This window comes from Salmo salar, chromosome ssa15, assembly GCF_905237065.1.
Source record: "Salmo salar chromosome ssa15, Ssal_v3.1, whole genome shotgun sequence".
NCBI lineage: Eukaryota > Metazoa > Chordata > Actinopteri > Salmoniformes > Salmonidae > Salmo > Salmo salar.
The window spans coordinates 78,336,096-78,352,340 of record NC_059456.1 but is presented as its reverse complement, the minus strand read 5'-3'; the positions used below and the strand labels follow the sequence as shown (position 1 = coordinate 78,352,340).

At 40.2% G+C, this 16,245-nt stretch overlaps 1 protein-coding gene across 2 annotated transcripts in view; it reads left to right on the top strand.

Annotated features, from left to right (window-relative positions):
• Window positions 1-3,924: 3,924 nt before the first annotated feature.
• cntn3a.1 (contactin 3a, tandem duplicate 1) overlaps window positions 3,925-16,245 on the top strand; it is a 107,580-nt gene continuing 95,259 nt past the window's right edge. For both annotated transcript variants that reach the window (XM_014145840.2, XM_014145839.2), the window contains exon 1: window positions 3,925-4,407. The gene's annotated coding sequence lies outside the window, so the exon portion shown is untranslated. The remainder of the gene's footprint in view (window positions 4,408-16,245) is intronic.

Sequence of the window (16,245 nt, the reverse complement as noted above, 5' to 3'; positions counted from 1 at the left end):
TCAATGCAGATCCTCTCAAGCTCTGTCAGGTTGGATGGGGAGTGTCACTGCACAGCTATTTTCAGGTCTCTCGAGAGATGTTAGATCGATTTCAAGTCCGGGCTCTGGCTGGGCCACTCAAGGACATTCAGAGATGTGTCCCGAATCCACTCCTGCGTGGTCTTGGCTGTGTGCTTAGGGCTGTTGTCCTGTTGAAAGGTGAACCTTGGCCCCAGTCTGAGGTCCTGAGCACTCTGGAGCAGTTTTTTTTAATCAAGGATCTCTCTGTACTTTGCTCCATTAATGTTTCCCTCGATCCTGATTAGTCTACAAGTCCCTGCCGCTGAAAAATATCCCCACAGCATGATGCTGCCACCACCATGCTTCACCGTAGGGATGGTGCCAGGTTTCCTTCATACGTGATGCTTGGTATTCAGGTCAAAGAGTTCAATATTGGTTTCATCAGACCAGAGAATCTTGTTTCCCATGGTCAGAGAGTCTTTAGGTGCCTTTTGGCAAACTCCAAGCGGGCTGTCATGTGCCTTTTAATGAGGAGTGGCTTCCGTCTGGGCACTCTCCCATAAAGGCCTAATTGGTGGTGCTGCAGATGGTTGTCCTTCTGGAAGGTTCTCAAATCTCCACAGAGAAACTCTGGAGCGCTGTCAGAGTGACCATCGGGTTCTTGGTCACCTCCCTGACCAAGGCCCTTCTCCCCCGATTGCTCAGTTTGGCCAGGTGGACAGCTCTAGGAAGAGTATTGGTGGTTACAAATTTATTCCATTTAAGAATGATGGTGGCCACTGTGTTCTTGGGGACCTTCAATGCTGCAGACATTTTTTGGTACCCTTCCCCAGATCTGTTCCTCAACACAATCATGTCTCAGAGCTCTACGGACAATTCCTTTGACCTCATTGCTTGGTTTTTGCTTTGATATGCACTGTCAACTGTGGGACCTTATATAGACAGGTGTGTACCTTTCCAAATCATGTCCAATCAATTGAATTTACCACAGTTGGACTCAAATCAAGTTGTAGAAACATCTCAAGGATGATCAATGGAAACAGGATGCTCAATTTCAAGTCTCTTAGCAAAGGGTCTGAATAATTATGTATAAGGTATTTCAGTTTTTTTCAAAAATGTATGAAAACCTGTTTTCACTTTGTCATTATGGGGTATTTTGTGAATATTGATGAGGAATTTGTTTTTATTTAATCAATTTTAGCAATAAGGCTGTAGCGTATCAAAATGATGAAAAAGTCAAAGGGTCTGAATACTTTCCGAATGCACTGTGTATATACAGTTGAAGTCGGAAGTTTACATAGATATTAAAACTTGTTTTTCAACCACTCCACACATTTCTTGTTAACAAACTAAAGTTTTGGCAAGTCGGTTAGGACATCTACTTCGTGCATGACACAAGTCATTTTCCCAACAATTGTTTACAGACAGATTATTTCACTTATAATTCAATGTATCGCAATTCCACGTTCATCTGTACAAACAATAGTGCGCAAGTATAAACACCATGGAAACACGCAGCCGTCATATCGCTCAGGAAGGAGACGCGTTCTGTTTCCTACAGATTAACGTACTTTGGTGCGAAAAGTGCAAATCAATCCCAGAACAACAGCAAAGGACCTTGTGAAGATGCTGGAAGAAACAGGTACAAAAGTATCTATATCCACAGTAAAACAAGTCCTATATCGACATAACATGAAAGGCCGCTCAGCAATGAAGAAGCCACTGCTCCAAAACCGCCATACAAAAGCCAGACTACGGTTTGCAACTGCAAACGGGGACAAAGATCTTCGTTTTTGGAGAAATGTCCTCTGCTTTGATGAAATAAAAATAGAACTGTTTGGCCATAATGACCATCGTTATGTTTGGAGGAAAAAGGGGGAGGCTTGCAACCCGAAGAACACCATCCCAACCGTGAAGCATGGGGGGGGGGGCAGCATCATGTTGTGGGGGGGGCTTTGCTGCAGGAGGGACTGGTGCACTTCACAAAACAGATGGCATCATGAGGAAGGACAATTATGTGGATATATTGAAGCAACATCTCAAGTCATCATTCAGGAAGTTAAAGCTTGGTCGCAAATGGTCTTCCAAATGGACAATGACCCCAAGCATACTTCCAAAGTTGTAGCGAAATGGCCTAAGGACAAGAAAGTATTGGAGTGGCCATCAAAGGTATTGGAGTGGCAATCACAAAGCCCTGACCTCAATCCTATAGACAATGTGTGGGCAGAACTGAAAAAGCGTGTGCGAGCAAGGAGGCCTACAAACCTGATTCAGTTACACCAGCTCTGTCAGGAGGAATGGGCCAAAATTCACCCAACTTACTGTGGGAAGCTTGTGGAAGGCTACCTGAAACTTTTGACCCAAGTTAAACAATTTAAAGGCAATGCTACCAAATACTAATTGAGTGTATGTAAACTTCTGACCCACTGGGAATGTGATGAAAGAAATAAAAGCTGAAATTAATCATTCTCTCTACTATAATTCTGACATTTCACATTCTTAAAATAAAGTGGTGATCCTAACTGACCTAAGACAGGGATTTTTCACTAGGATTAAATGTCAGGAATTGTGAAAAACTGAGTTTAAATGAATTTGGCTAAGGTGTATGTAAACTTCCGACTTCAACTGTATATACACTACCGTTCAAAAGTTTGGGGTCACTTAGAAATGTCCTTGTTTTTGAAAGAAAATATAATTTTTTTGTCCATTAAAATAAAATAAAATTGATCAGAAATACAGCATAGACATTGTTAATGTTGTGAATGCCTATTGTAGCTGGAAACGGCAGATTTTTTATGGAATATCTACATAGGCTCATTATCAGCAACCATCACTCCCGTGTTCCAATGGCACGTTGTGTTAGCTAATTCAAGTTTATCATTTTAAAAGGCTAATTGATCATTAGAAGATGCTTTTGCAATTATGTTAGCACAGCTGAAAACTGTTGTTCTGATTAAAGAAGCAATAAAACTGGCCTTCTTTAGACTAGTTGAATATCTGGAGGATCAGCATTTGTGGGTTTGATTACAGGCTCAAAATGGCCAGAAACAAAGGACTTTCTTCTGAAACTCATCAATCTATTCTAGTTCTGAGAAATTAAGGCTATTCCATGTGGGAAATTTCCAAGAAACTGAAGATCTTGTACAACGCTGTGTACTACTCCCTTGACAGAACTGCGCAAACTGGCTCTAACCAGAATGGAAAGAGGAGTGGGAGGCCCCGGTGCACAACTGAGCAAGAGGACAAGTACAGTAGAGTGTCTAGTTTGAGAAACAGACGCCTTACAAGTCCTCAACTGGCAGCTTCATTAAATAGTACCCGCAAAACAACAATCTCAACATCAACAGTGAAGAGGCGACTCCGGGATGCTGGCCTTCTAGGCCGAGCTGCAAAGAAAAAGCCATATCTTAGACTGGCCAATAAAAATAAAACATTAAGATGGGCAAAAGAACACAGACACTGGACAGAGGAACTCTGCCTAGAAGGCCAGCATCCCGGAGTCGTCTCTTCACTGTTGACGTTGAGACTGGTGTTTTGTGCGATGCCATTTTGTTTCAATATTATATTTATTTAATTAGAATACGATATCTAGACTTTAGCTTTTAAATGTGAATTACCCCATTTTACCCTATTCATAAAGAAAACATATATATAATTTAAAAGTAAAAAAATGCAGGTACCAATCCCAGATTACCTCTAAAATTGTCTAATCGTTCACCAACAGATAAAATATGTCTACAGATATGGAGTGTATCTGTAGTGGTTAAGCAAAATTCTCTGTACAGCTCACACTCTGCCAGTGCCAGCAGCATCAACTTTGTCATTCCCGACGAGTGGTTCACAATCGAGTGGTTCACAATGAACATTTCGTGTAAAAACCCGCAGTGGGTGAGCACATAAACGCCTCCATAGGCTTCCATGGCCAAAATAGTGGCGTTTGGCTGCTTCTCTGTGGCGACCAGTAGGCTAAGCACTCCACGTCCCCTCTCGTTGGTTGTTAAATAATTAATCAATTTCGTATGAAATCCAGAAAATCCCGTACTGTTTAGCTGGTCGGTTTGGTGTCCCGCTGTGGCACAAAGCGAAGCGTCTGCTGTTCCTCAAATGAATTTGACAGCCGTGGATGTGGTAGACTAGATCAAGTGCCAGTCAACCGCGGTTGAGCGCGCGCCTTGGTTAAGATTTGAAGTGGATTGTATCGTTTTGAGTAAACCTATTGTATTTATTTGGAACAAGAAAACATCTATCCGACTGAAATGTGTTCTCAGTTGACTACTTTCAGAGCGAAGTGAGTAACTCAACAACTACGTGTCTATCATTGACGTTGGAGAGAAGAGGAATGCGTGGTTTAACATGGATATCGGGCAAAGGATAAGCATCGTTAAAAATTGCAGGAATTATAGACAGGTAACTCATAACATTTGTGTTGTTGCTGTAGTTATGATTTTTGTTAAATGTTTTTAAAGCAGAATTGTACAAACACAATTAATACAGTTTTAGTTGATATGACCAATATCAATCATGGGATCAAAGTAGGCATACAGTACGTTGTCATTGTATGCTTCTTGGTAGTTGAATTCTGTGTTATTACTCTGCATATGCAGGTGTCCACTATCATCTGTTTTTTTTGCACTTCACAGACTGACTAATTGTCTGCATTTAATTTGGTTAATATTTGTCTCTTAAATTATTTATTTGAATAACAAACGTACTGCTTAGCCTACTGTAAATTCCATTTTACCTAAAAAATTGAATATTTCAATAAGCCTAATATTTTATAATACATGTTCTTATAGCCTATGCCCATATGATCTCAAAGACGAAAGTACCAGCAAGATTGCAATTATCAATTTATAAATTTACACTCTATCAATTCTACCTCATGTAAACCACCAGTAGAACTAATTTGCCACGACAGACAGTGAGCAACAGGGGATTGGAATTATTCCAATCACATCTGTCACCCTTTCAATGATTGTAGGCTACAGAGCCCTCTAGCTAACTCTAGACTAGTGTCTATTCACAAAGGTATCTTTTGGCGGGGGTTGTTAAAAGCCGGTCTGGACGTGTTTGTGCAACAGTTTTGGAAACATAAGGACCTTATATTTCATATCAACGGGACATAATAATAATACAAAAAAAAGGTTAAATTACTACACACCTTTATAAGGTTAGGGTTCCCACACGGCCATATTTCCATGTTACAGCGCTTGTTTACAGAAGACAGACTGAAGACAGAGGTGACCACCTTGGTTAATTAGCGTGCTCAGAACAACTCTGTGTAACGGGGAGAAAGGATGCCATACAAGTATTGTAACTGAAAAATACGTTCGTCTGCAAATGTGTTAAAACCGGTTAACGTTAAGTGTATATTTTGTATTTGTGAAATTATGTTGATGTGAAAGTAGAGACCTCTTAATTGTCCAAACCCGTATCGCAAACTAGGATTATTAACGTTTCTAAACGTTCAAACAAGGCATCGGGATTGTAGTTCACATGGAGCCTGCTGTGAGTGGTACTAATGGCTGGGAAAATGCAGAATGCCACCTTGGGTTCTTGAGAGCAAACCTGCACCGACCTTGATTGTGTGGTCAGATTGTCCAAGTTAATTTGCATTTGATACACTTAAACTAGTCAGGCTTAGAAATCAAGAAGTCAAATGTTTCATTGATTGTGTTTACAATACACTTAAATATTCTGTTATTGGTTGGAATGAACTCAGACAGTCCATTACATAGTCAGTCATTGCATCTAAAGCACTGTCTTTCAATTTGAGAAGAGTTACATTTTACTAACCGCATCCCTGTATACCAAAACAAGTGGCGGGAGACCCCATTATGTTGTGTTTCGAATTGCAGACTGCTTTAATTGTGCAAAAAGGGAATCGTCAACACTTCTGAAAGTATCTGATCTCAATGCAACACAGTAGGTTTTACAATTGTGCATGTAGACATAGTCATAGACTGTGCTAAATCAGTAGGGCTTCATGCATTTGATAGTGTAGCAAGTTCAGTTGGTTTACTTGGTTACCCATGTACTAATAAGGTTTAAACATTGAGCAGTGGTCATATTATGGTGATCAATTGCAAAGTCACTACACTCTCCCTTTTTATGGATGTCTGCCATGTTCTTATACAACATACACACCTCTAATGATATCACTCCGGCACCATCCCATCGCTGACACCAATATAGCAAATTTCGGAGGGACTACGACATGAGTTCAGTGCCACCCTTTTTTTACCGGCTCATCCTTTTTCTTAATCGAGCGATTACTAAATTGTATAGTGAAGGCTGATAGCAATGGCCATGTTGAGAATGAGAATTGTTTGATTCTGTTTATTGTATTAAAGTGGTATGAACAGTGTGATACATGAATCATTCACCAAAAAACTGATTTAATGATCACTTGTGTTATGATTGGACAACATGTTGGCTAGTTATGCTATTGAATTGCCAGTATGTAGAGGTATACCTTTATGCAGTTTCACTTCTGATTAAAAACAAAGACATGGTGCCAGCCAGGGGAAAATATTTATTTTTTTACTCTGCTTGAGCTTAGCCATTATAACTAGGCTTGTGGGAAAATGGGAATTCCATATGGTTTATATTGTAGCTTCAAGATTGACATGGTGCATGGGGAACCCTTTGACATATTTAGATGATTTGCTTATGTCACATGGGAGGCGGTATGAGTGCACTCTGAGCGCCCCTGGTGGGGTCTGGAAGAACAGAGAAGCTGGTATATGTTATGTCATGCCTGCGGGTTGTGCTTCGATCAAAACACCATTAGTCTCTTTGTCTAGTGCCACTTTTAAGGTGTACTTTTGGCAATGGGAATATCTTGGCACATTTTCAACCCCCAAGTCATACCAGTTGTGGGGAAGAAAGAACCGATAGGACACGTTGAAATAGAGTCTTAATTGTATGACGCAGGGGAGAACGACTGCCCTCTTCCATTGAAGCCACAGAAGTTCAAGGTCGACCGCGGTACTGCAGGCATTGTTAGCAGAAAGAGGATCCACCGTTATAGTGAATGGAAAAATGTCAATCTTTGTGGTCAATCTTTGGGTAAATAAAAACATTTTTAGAAGACAATCATGGTACCAATAATTGCTTCTAATACACCAGATGTATGTCCTTGAACCCATTATTTTTAAATCTCACACAGAAGAAGTTATAAGGATAATTTAGTTGCTAATAGCAGCCTGCAGTACCACGGTCAGGCCTTCAACTTGAGTTACTCAGTGAGAGGCGGCAGCACCGAGCTAGCCTCCAATACTTCTTGGAATAGCTCAAACTGCTCATGTTTGTCTCCATGAGACGCCATCTTAATTAACTGAGTTAATTTGGCTTCAATGCACTATTGCGTCTTCACATAGGAATGAATGGTGTCATGTGATCGATGACTTTGTCCATTCATATATACCGTAATTGGTATGATGCCATAATGTAACTTCAGCCAACGCTCAACTCTGTCTTGCCGTAGTCCCGTTAGTCTTTAATTCCCATTAGAGTTGAATCAAAGTACAGAGGATTGGTGGAAGTATTCTGTCTCTCTCTACCACGAGTCTTAACTTGAGCCCCATCAGAAAATGTATTTTAAATGACGGGAAGGCACTTGGAGCAGTCAAATGAGCCTTGCAGACTAAGAATGAAATAGAGATGGTGTCTGTGGATCAAGTGAAGTCAAGGTCTGAGTGATTAAAGATGCAGCATCGTATTCCATTTTTCCTGGTCTTGTCTGTACTGAGGAGTGTGGGAGTATGTCTCATTCATGATTCAGAGCTTGGGGGGAGTGCTCATGCATTTTAGTGTGAATATTGTCATCTGGACTCCTCAACAGCAAGGAGCAGGAGTACTGTTCTATTAATAAATTTGTCTTGAAAAATGTATAGTATTGGAGAATGTGGGTGGTGAGGGGTCAAATCAACTGCCATCGCTGTAGCCTGAGTGTATGGCTACCATCAGCAGTCATTGGTCGTGTTTCCCTGCTCAGACATTGCTGCCAGTTCTTGCAAAGCCTGGATTGGTATTTTACGTATTAGCTATCCACATCATATTTTATAGCAATCTGGTGCCCGACGGCAGAGTCAATGACGTGTAACCCAACCATTGGTTGATGCATGCAATATCTGAGCATGGGAACATGACAATTTTCTCTGTCTTTGATCTTTTGCTATTTAAAGGGGTAGTTGCACACCAAAGTCTGATTTTCTTCATTCCTGAAAAGTGGTTGAAAGTTAATCACCCATAACATCTGCTGTGTACATCCAACTGTAGATCCCACGATGCAATAGGATGAATTTACAGGCTCCAATACCAAATGAATGGGAAGGATTGCCACCATCTAATTCCAACTGATTAAATGGTGCCAATCTTTTTCATTCATTTGGGTTTGAGGCCTTCAGACTTCTTAATTTAGTGAGATCTACAGTACAACAGATGTTGTAGAATAGGAATTGGACTTGACTTAAAGACACTTTTGAGATACATCTGACCCTAACTTTTTGATGTAAATAATCCCTTAAATCTCAATCTAAATCTGTCAATTTGGATTGAACCATACCCATAATAAAATGGAACTATAAGATCATCAGGTCAAAAAACAAGCCAATTTACAGCTTTTCCTACTCTGCTTCATTGATGTGTATTCATAGATGCCAATGGAAGCCAGGCTTCCCCAAAAAACGTACCATGAAAAAATAAAAAAAACATACAAAATATTTTATCTTTCGTCTCTCTGTGTTTCATAAATGTCCTTCAATTCGCAAGAGGCTGAATGTATCTCACTGGAGAAAACATCCAAGCGAACGAAATAACGCCCCTCTGTCTCAGTATGTGTAGCGTATCTATCTGATGCTGTCTGGTCAGAAAGAGTATGACATTGTTGCCCCCGTAGCATTGAATGCAAGGGAATCCAGCGAGCAATCAGCATTGAGCTAAACTGAGTGAGCTCAGCTGTGAATGGTCCTGGCGCTGTCGTAGAGAGGGGACCAAGGCGCAGCGTGTTGATAGTTCCACATTTTATTTAAATCCGTGAAACTCATGCAATACATAAAAATAACTGAATAGACAAAAAACAACAAACCGTGACACAGAGGAGAACAAACAATCACCCACAAAACCCAGGAAGAAAAACCCCTACTTAAATATGATCTCCAATTAGAGGCAATGAGGACCAGCTGCCTCCAATTGGAGATCAACCCAAAAAACAACAACATAGAAATAGAAAAACCAGAACTTAAACATAGAAATAGAAAACATAGAAAAACACCCCCTGTCACGCCCTGACCTACTCTACCATAGAAAATCACATCTTACTATGGTCAGGACGTGACAGGCATGCCAAAAGAAAGTGTCAAGGGAAGCCAGTTTGAATTTGGCTTCAGACCAATCACATCACAAGCCAAACGTCATTATTGACAGAAAAAAACTTGAATTGTTGCATCTCGTTTTGTTGTTGTGGCTAGCTAGCTAGCTAAAATCATCCCTTTCGTAAATTAGCCATGGATGGGGATAGGGATTTGGACTTGTGGTTTTACTTGATTCTCCATAATGGCCAATGATTATAACAGCGATTCTGATCCAACCATAAATTCATACATTATGCTCCTGGTCTGAGAGGATGGAAGTTACATGTAGCTAGATGTAATATGCTAATGTTAACGAGCTGGCCTGGCGCATCGTTGCCCATGAAAGGAAGTTAGTCTAGCAAGCAAGTATTTTAGCCTGGGAGCCTAGGTCAACAAAAACTAAAAGCTTGTACTGTATGACAGAGTATTAGACCATTTAGGCAACATCAAATAGGAGGATGGCATTGTTGTTTCTCTACAAGTAGGGTGAGTCAACATGTTTTTACTACTTGCACACACGCACGCACATGCACGCGCCACACACACACACACACACACACACACACACACACACACAGAAATCAGCACCATGGACAGTGACATCATATTTAGCTTACTTTGATTGGACTAAATCGTTTTTGGTATCTTTTTGTTATCACTGTATTAGACTAAGCATAGGTGATTCAATTATGTTGAAGTTGAAATGGTTCTGGAATAGTGGAGGCAGTTCCTGTTTTCTTTGCGACTTGCGGTAACTCTCCGTGGTTCAAAATCAATAGTTGTTTAGTAGTCCAAAACTGTTGGAAACAGTACTTCGCTTGACCATGCTGTAGTTCATGTAACTGTTTGTTACATGCAATATGTTTTGTGCTCTCCGGTTTTGTAATGAAACAAATGTGCGGTTGAATTTATTCTGGCCTATATATCACAGTGTCAAGGGATATGAACTAACAGGTTATAGAGAAAACAACGCCATTATCACAACACATAGGTTGTAATATGCCTTTTTTCTGGTCTGGCTTCCCTTGTGATTTTACCCACACACCACTACTGTTCTGCTTCCAAACTGTCAACATTTGCTATTTTATATCCACAGGGTTTTAATCACAAAATGCGTCACAATTTCCTAGAGACACAGCCAGGGCTGTACAGTATGGGAATTAATGGATAGACATTTACCATCATTAGAGAAAACAGAGATGGCTACATGTTCGGTTTCATTAGCCACCGTGTCTTGTGATCGATTATACTCCATGTCGGGATGACACAGGACTGAACCTGTAACAGTTGAAGAGAACATATGAGATGTGCTGTATGAGTTCCCTTTGAAGGTTTTTTGCAGGTTATTTATCCTTCACTTGCACAAACTGTGCAGATAAGCTTATTGCAACTGAGTCTTATCATGGCAATGGAACTAAACACTGCAACCTGCGATTAAAATGTTTTGCATACATTGCATGTTATACAGATACGGTATCCTAACAACCATAGCTATTAAAGGAACTTTCTCAAAGGGTCAGAATAGACATGAGCAGTGACCATTTTGAATTTGATTTAGTTATAGGGTGATTCCACATCACACTAGAACAAAAAAATACCATGATTTTTTGAATTTTCAAGTAATTTCATCCATAGAAGGGTCCTTTGGAGGAAGGTTTGATGACATATATTTGACATTTGTATCTTGAAGCATAATTGAGAAATAATTAATTGAAGTTGGAATATTGGTGACACTTTGGCCTTACCCAGGCCTCCTTAAAGACTCCATAATGTTTCATCGTTAGGTACTACAAAGCAAATATTTGTGTAATATGAAGCTTTACCGCTTGCTCTGTAATATTTGTTGTATTTTGATTTCTATAAAACTTGTCTTACATTAATTTAGGAATATAAAAAAATATGCGATTTTTGATTTGGCAATTTGTTCAATATATTGTTAAATATAATATACTTTACAGGCATATCAAACTTCCAGAGTGGGATCTCTGCTACTTTTAGAGTTATGATCCAATTTGCAAAAGCATTACCAACAGAGTGAATGTGAAAATGGATTCAAAATGGTTGCCCTCTGCTGGTGATTTGCAGGATGTGCAATGATACAAGTAAACGGAGGGCTGTGATTGGTTACATTGCCAACTATGCATATTTCTCTGTATAAAATGGGATTTAAGTTTAAAAACAGAAGATATCCCACTCTGGAACTTTGATATGCACGGAGAGTATAGTATGCTCAACGATATACATAAATATTAGCAAAATTAAAATGCTTATATTTTCTATATTCATGTTCATATTTTTCTATATTCATAAATTAATGTAAGAAAATTGTAATTTAAATCAATACCACTCATATTACAGAGCAAGTGGTAAAGCTTCGTATGACACACATTTTTGCTATGTAGCACCTACAGATGAAACATTAAAGGAGGCCAAAATGTCACAAATGTTCCAACTTCAATAAAGTATTCTCAAATTATTAATTTACAAATGTCAAATATATGTCCATAATCCTTCCTCCAAAGTACCCTTCTATGGATAAAATGTAATGAAAACCAAAAACAACATGGTCTTTTTTTGTTCTAGTTTTGTGAGGAATCGCCCCATAACAAGGCTGTTCAACTCCCCTGAAGGCACACAAGGCCACATACATTCACTGATGGATAGACAGGTCTGTCTGTGGAACAATGAGGAATAAAAAAACAAGTGCGAAAGGCTTAGCCTGGTTTCTTCATAAAAACTTTTTTGGTGGCACTATCAATAATTTAAAAAGACATCAACAAGTTATAACAAAGATGGTATGAGTGGGAGTTGAAATATACTGCTCAAAAAAATAAAGGGAACACTTAAACAACACATCCTAGATCTGAATGAAAGAAATAATCTTATTAAATACTTTTTTCTTTACATAGTTGAATGTGCTGACAACAAAATCACACAAAAATAATCAATGGAAATCCAATTTATCAACCCATGGAGGTTTGGATTTGGAGTCACACTCAAAATGAAAGTGGAAAACCACACTACAGGCTGATCCAACTTTGATGTAATGTCCTTAAAACAAGTCAAAATGAGGCTCAGTAGTGTGTGTGGCCTCCACGTGCCTGTATGACCTCCCTACAACGCCTGGGCATGCTCCTGATGAGGTGGCGGATGGTCTCCTGAGGGATCTCCTCCCAGACCTGGACTAAAGCATCCGCCAACTCCTGGACAGTCTGTGGTGCAACGTGGCGTTGGTGGATGGAGCGAGACATGATGTCCCAGATGTGCTCAATTGGATTCAGGTCTGGGGAACGGGCGGGCCAGTCCATAGCATCAATGCCTTCCTCTTGCAGGAACTGCTGACACACTCCAGCCACATGAGGTCTAGCATTGTCTTGCATTAGGAGGAACCTAGGGCCAACCGCACCAGCATATGGTCTCACAAGGGGTCTGAGGATCTCATTTCGGTACCTAATGGCAGTCAGGCTACCTCTGGCAAGCACATGGAGGGTTGTGCGGCCCCCCCAAAGAAATGCCACCCCACACCATGACTGACCCACCGCCAAACCGGTCATGCTGGAGGATGTTGCAGGCAGCAGAACGTTCTCCACGGCGTCTCCAGACTCTGTCACGTCTGTCATGTGCTCAGTGTGAACCTGCTTTCATCTGTGAAGAGCACAGGGCACCAGTGGCGAATTTGCCAATCTTGGTGTTCTCTGGCAAATGCCAAACGTCCTGCACGGTGTTGGGCTGTAAGCACAACCCCCACCTGTGGACGTTGGGCCCTCATACCACCCTCATGGAGTCTGTTTCTGACCGTTTGAGCAGACACATGCACATTTGTGGCCTGCTGGAGGTCATTTTGCAGGGCTCTGGCAGTGCTTCTCCTGCTCCTCCTTGCACAAAGGCGGAGGTAGCGGTCCTGCTGCTGGGTTGTTGCCCTCCTTCGGCCTCCTCCACGTCTCCTGATGTACTGGCCTGTCTCCTGGTAGCGTCTCCATGCTCTGGACACTACCCTGACAGACACAGCAATCAAAAGTGACCAAAACATCAGCCAGGAAGCATAGGAACTGAGAAGTGGTCTGTGGTCCCCACCTGCAGAACCACTCCTTTATTGGGGGTGTCTTGCTAATTGCCTATAATTTCCACCTGTTGTCTATTCCATTTGCACAACAGCATGTGAAATTTATTGTCAATCAGTGTTGCTTCCTAAGTGGACAGTTTGATTTCACAGAAGTGTGATTGACTTGGAGTTACATTGTGTTGTTTAAGTGTTCCCTTTATTTTTTTGAGCAGTGTATAAAAGCATGGCAACAATTAGCCCCAAGCCAAGTGTAGATATAGAGTGTATAATTCTGTAAGTGTAACATAGAATGTTAAACGGAATATATTTGTCAAACTTAAAATGGCTTTAAAGCGATAGTTCACCCAAGTTATATATACAGTACCAGTCAAAAGTTTGGACACACCTTTTCTTTATTTTGACTATTTTCTACATTGTAGAATAATAGTGAAGACATCAAAACTATGAAATAACACATATGGAATCTTGATGTAACCATAAAAGTGTTAAACAAATCAAAATATATTTTATATTTGAGATTCTTCAAAGTAGCCACCCTTTGCCTTGATGACAGCTTTGCACACTCTTGGCATTCTCTCAGCCAGCTTCATGAGATAGTCACCTGGAATGCATTTCAATTAACAGGTGTGCCTTGTTCAAAGTTAATTTGTGGAATTTCTTCCCTTTTTAATGCGTTTGAGCCAATCAGTTGTGTTGTGACAAGGTATGGGTGGTATACAGAAGATAGCCCTATTTGGTAAAAGATGAAGTCCATATTATGGCAAGAACAGCTCAAATAAGCAAAGAGAAATGACAGTCCATCATTATTTTAAGACATGAAGGTCAGTCAATCCGGACAATTTATTCAAGTGCAGTTGCAAAAACCATCAAGCGCTATGATGAAACTGGCTCTCATGAGGACCGCCACAGGAAAAGAAGACCTAGAGTTACCTCTGCTGCCGAGGATAAGTTCAATAGAGTTAACTGCACCTCAGATTGCAGCCCAAATAAATGCTTCACATAGTTCAAGTAACAGACACATCTCAACATCAACTGTTCAGAGGAGATTGCATTAATCTTGCCTTCCTGGTCGAATTGCTGCAAAGAAACCACTACTAAAGGACACCAATAATAAGAAGAGACTTGCTTGGGCCGAGAAACACGAGCAATGGACATTAGACTGGTGGAAATCTGTCCTTTAGTCTGATGAGTCTGAATTTTAGATTTTTGGTTCCAACCGCTGTTGTTTTGTGAGACGCAGAGTAGGTGAACGAATGATCTCAGCATGTGTGGTTCCCACCGTGAAGCATGGAAGAAGAGGTGTGATGGTGTGGGGGTGCTTTGCTGGTGACACTGTCAATGATTTATTTAGAGTTCAAGGCACACTTAACCAGCATGGCTACCACAGCATTCTACAGCGATACGCCATCCCATCTGGTTTGCGTTTAGTGGGACTATCATTTGTTTTTCGTCAGGACAATGACCCAAAACACACCTCTAGGCTGTGTAAGGGCTATTTGACCAAGGACAGTGATGGAGTGCTGCATCAGATGACCTGGCCTCCACAACCACCCGACATCAACCCAATTGAGATGATTTGGGATGATTTGGACAGCAGAGTGAAGGAAAAGCAGCCAACAAGTGCTCAGCATATGTGGGAACTCCTTCAAGACTGTTGGAAAAGCATTCCAGGTGAAGCTGATTGAGAGAATGCCAAGAGTGTGCAAGCTGTCATCAAGGCAAAGGGTGGCTACTTTGAAGAATTTTAAATATAAAATATATTTACATTTGTTTAACACCTTTTTGGTTACTACATGATTCCATATGTGTTATTTCATAGTTTTGATGTCTTCACTATTATTCTACAATGTAAAAAATAGTAAAAATAAAGAAAAACCCTTGAATTAGTAAGTGTGTCCAAATCTTTGACTGGTACTGTATATACTGAATCCATTGATTATTGAAGAATATAATTAATAAATGCCTCATGAGCTTAGTTCTCTCATACCCCATCAGAACCTAAAATATAAGCTTTTTTTATCCATTGTTTGTAAATGATGTAATTGTAAACTAACACTGAATAGCCTCAATACATGGTTAAAACTATCAATTTAATCATACGGCTGGTCAGTCCTTGTAACCATAGTTCTGTATATGAATTTGAGAATGGTTACATCTCCACATCCATTCCTCAGCTGTTCATCAAATCAGTGCCAGGGCTTGCCCCCCCCCGAAATGTTTTGAAAAATGAAAGAATGAATCAGGAAATTATAGAGCCACCATTTTAGGCCACTGGGGTTATTAATTTGTAAAAATATTCAAGGAGTGCTACAGACACACCAATTCCCAACATCATTTGAGGATGAACATATCCCATGATCAAAAGGCAGTCTTTTATCACTCGCTCTAACCCTTTGTCTAATGTCTCATGTCTAAGGGCTTACTCAGTAATAGAGATCAAGAGATTTCTGTCAAAGGTGTTTCTGATTCCAGCTTTTAAGAATGAGTCAACTCCACTGGACTGAAATTTCAGTTCCTACCTTCTGGCAACTCCAGTAGAGTAGTTGTCGATCTGAATATGCTAATTTTGTACTTTCCGCACATCTAACATTCATGTGGATGACGGAATTTACAAGGATGTTGGTGAACATTTATGCTTTTACAATCATAATAGACAGCATGATTTGTCCTTCCATCAAACAGAGAAAACATATTGGCTTTGAAGAGTGTAGTGTCATTATATATTGAGACTTGACAGTTTCAAGGATTTCTTGCATGTGTCAGACACTGTTGATTAATTTATCTAGAGTTTTTTCTCACAGTTATTCCCTCAAAGGATGTTTATTA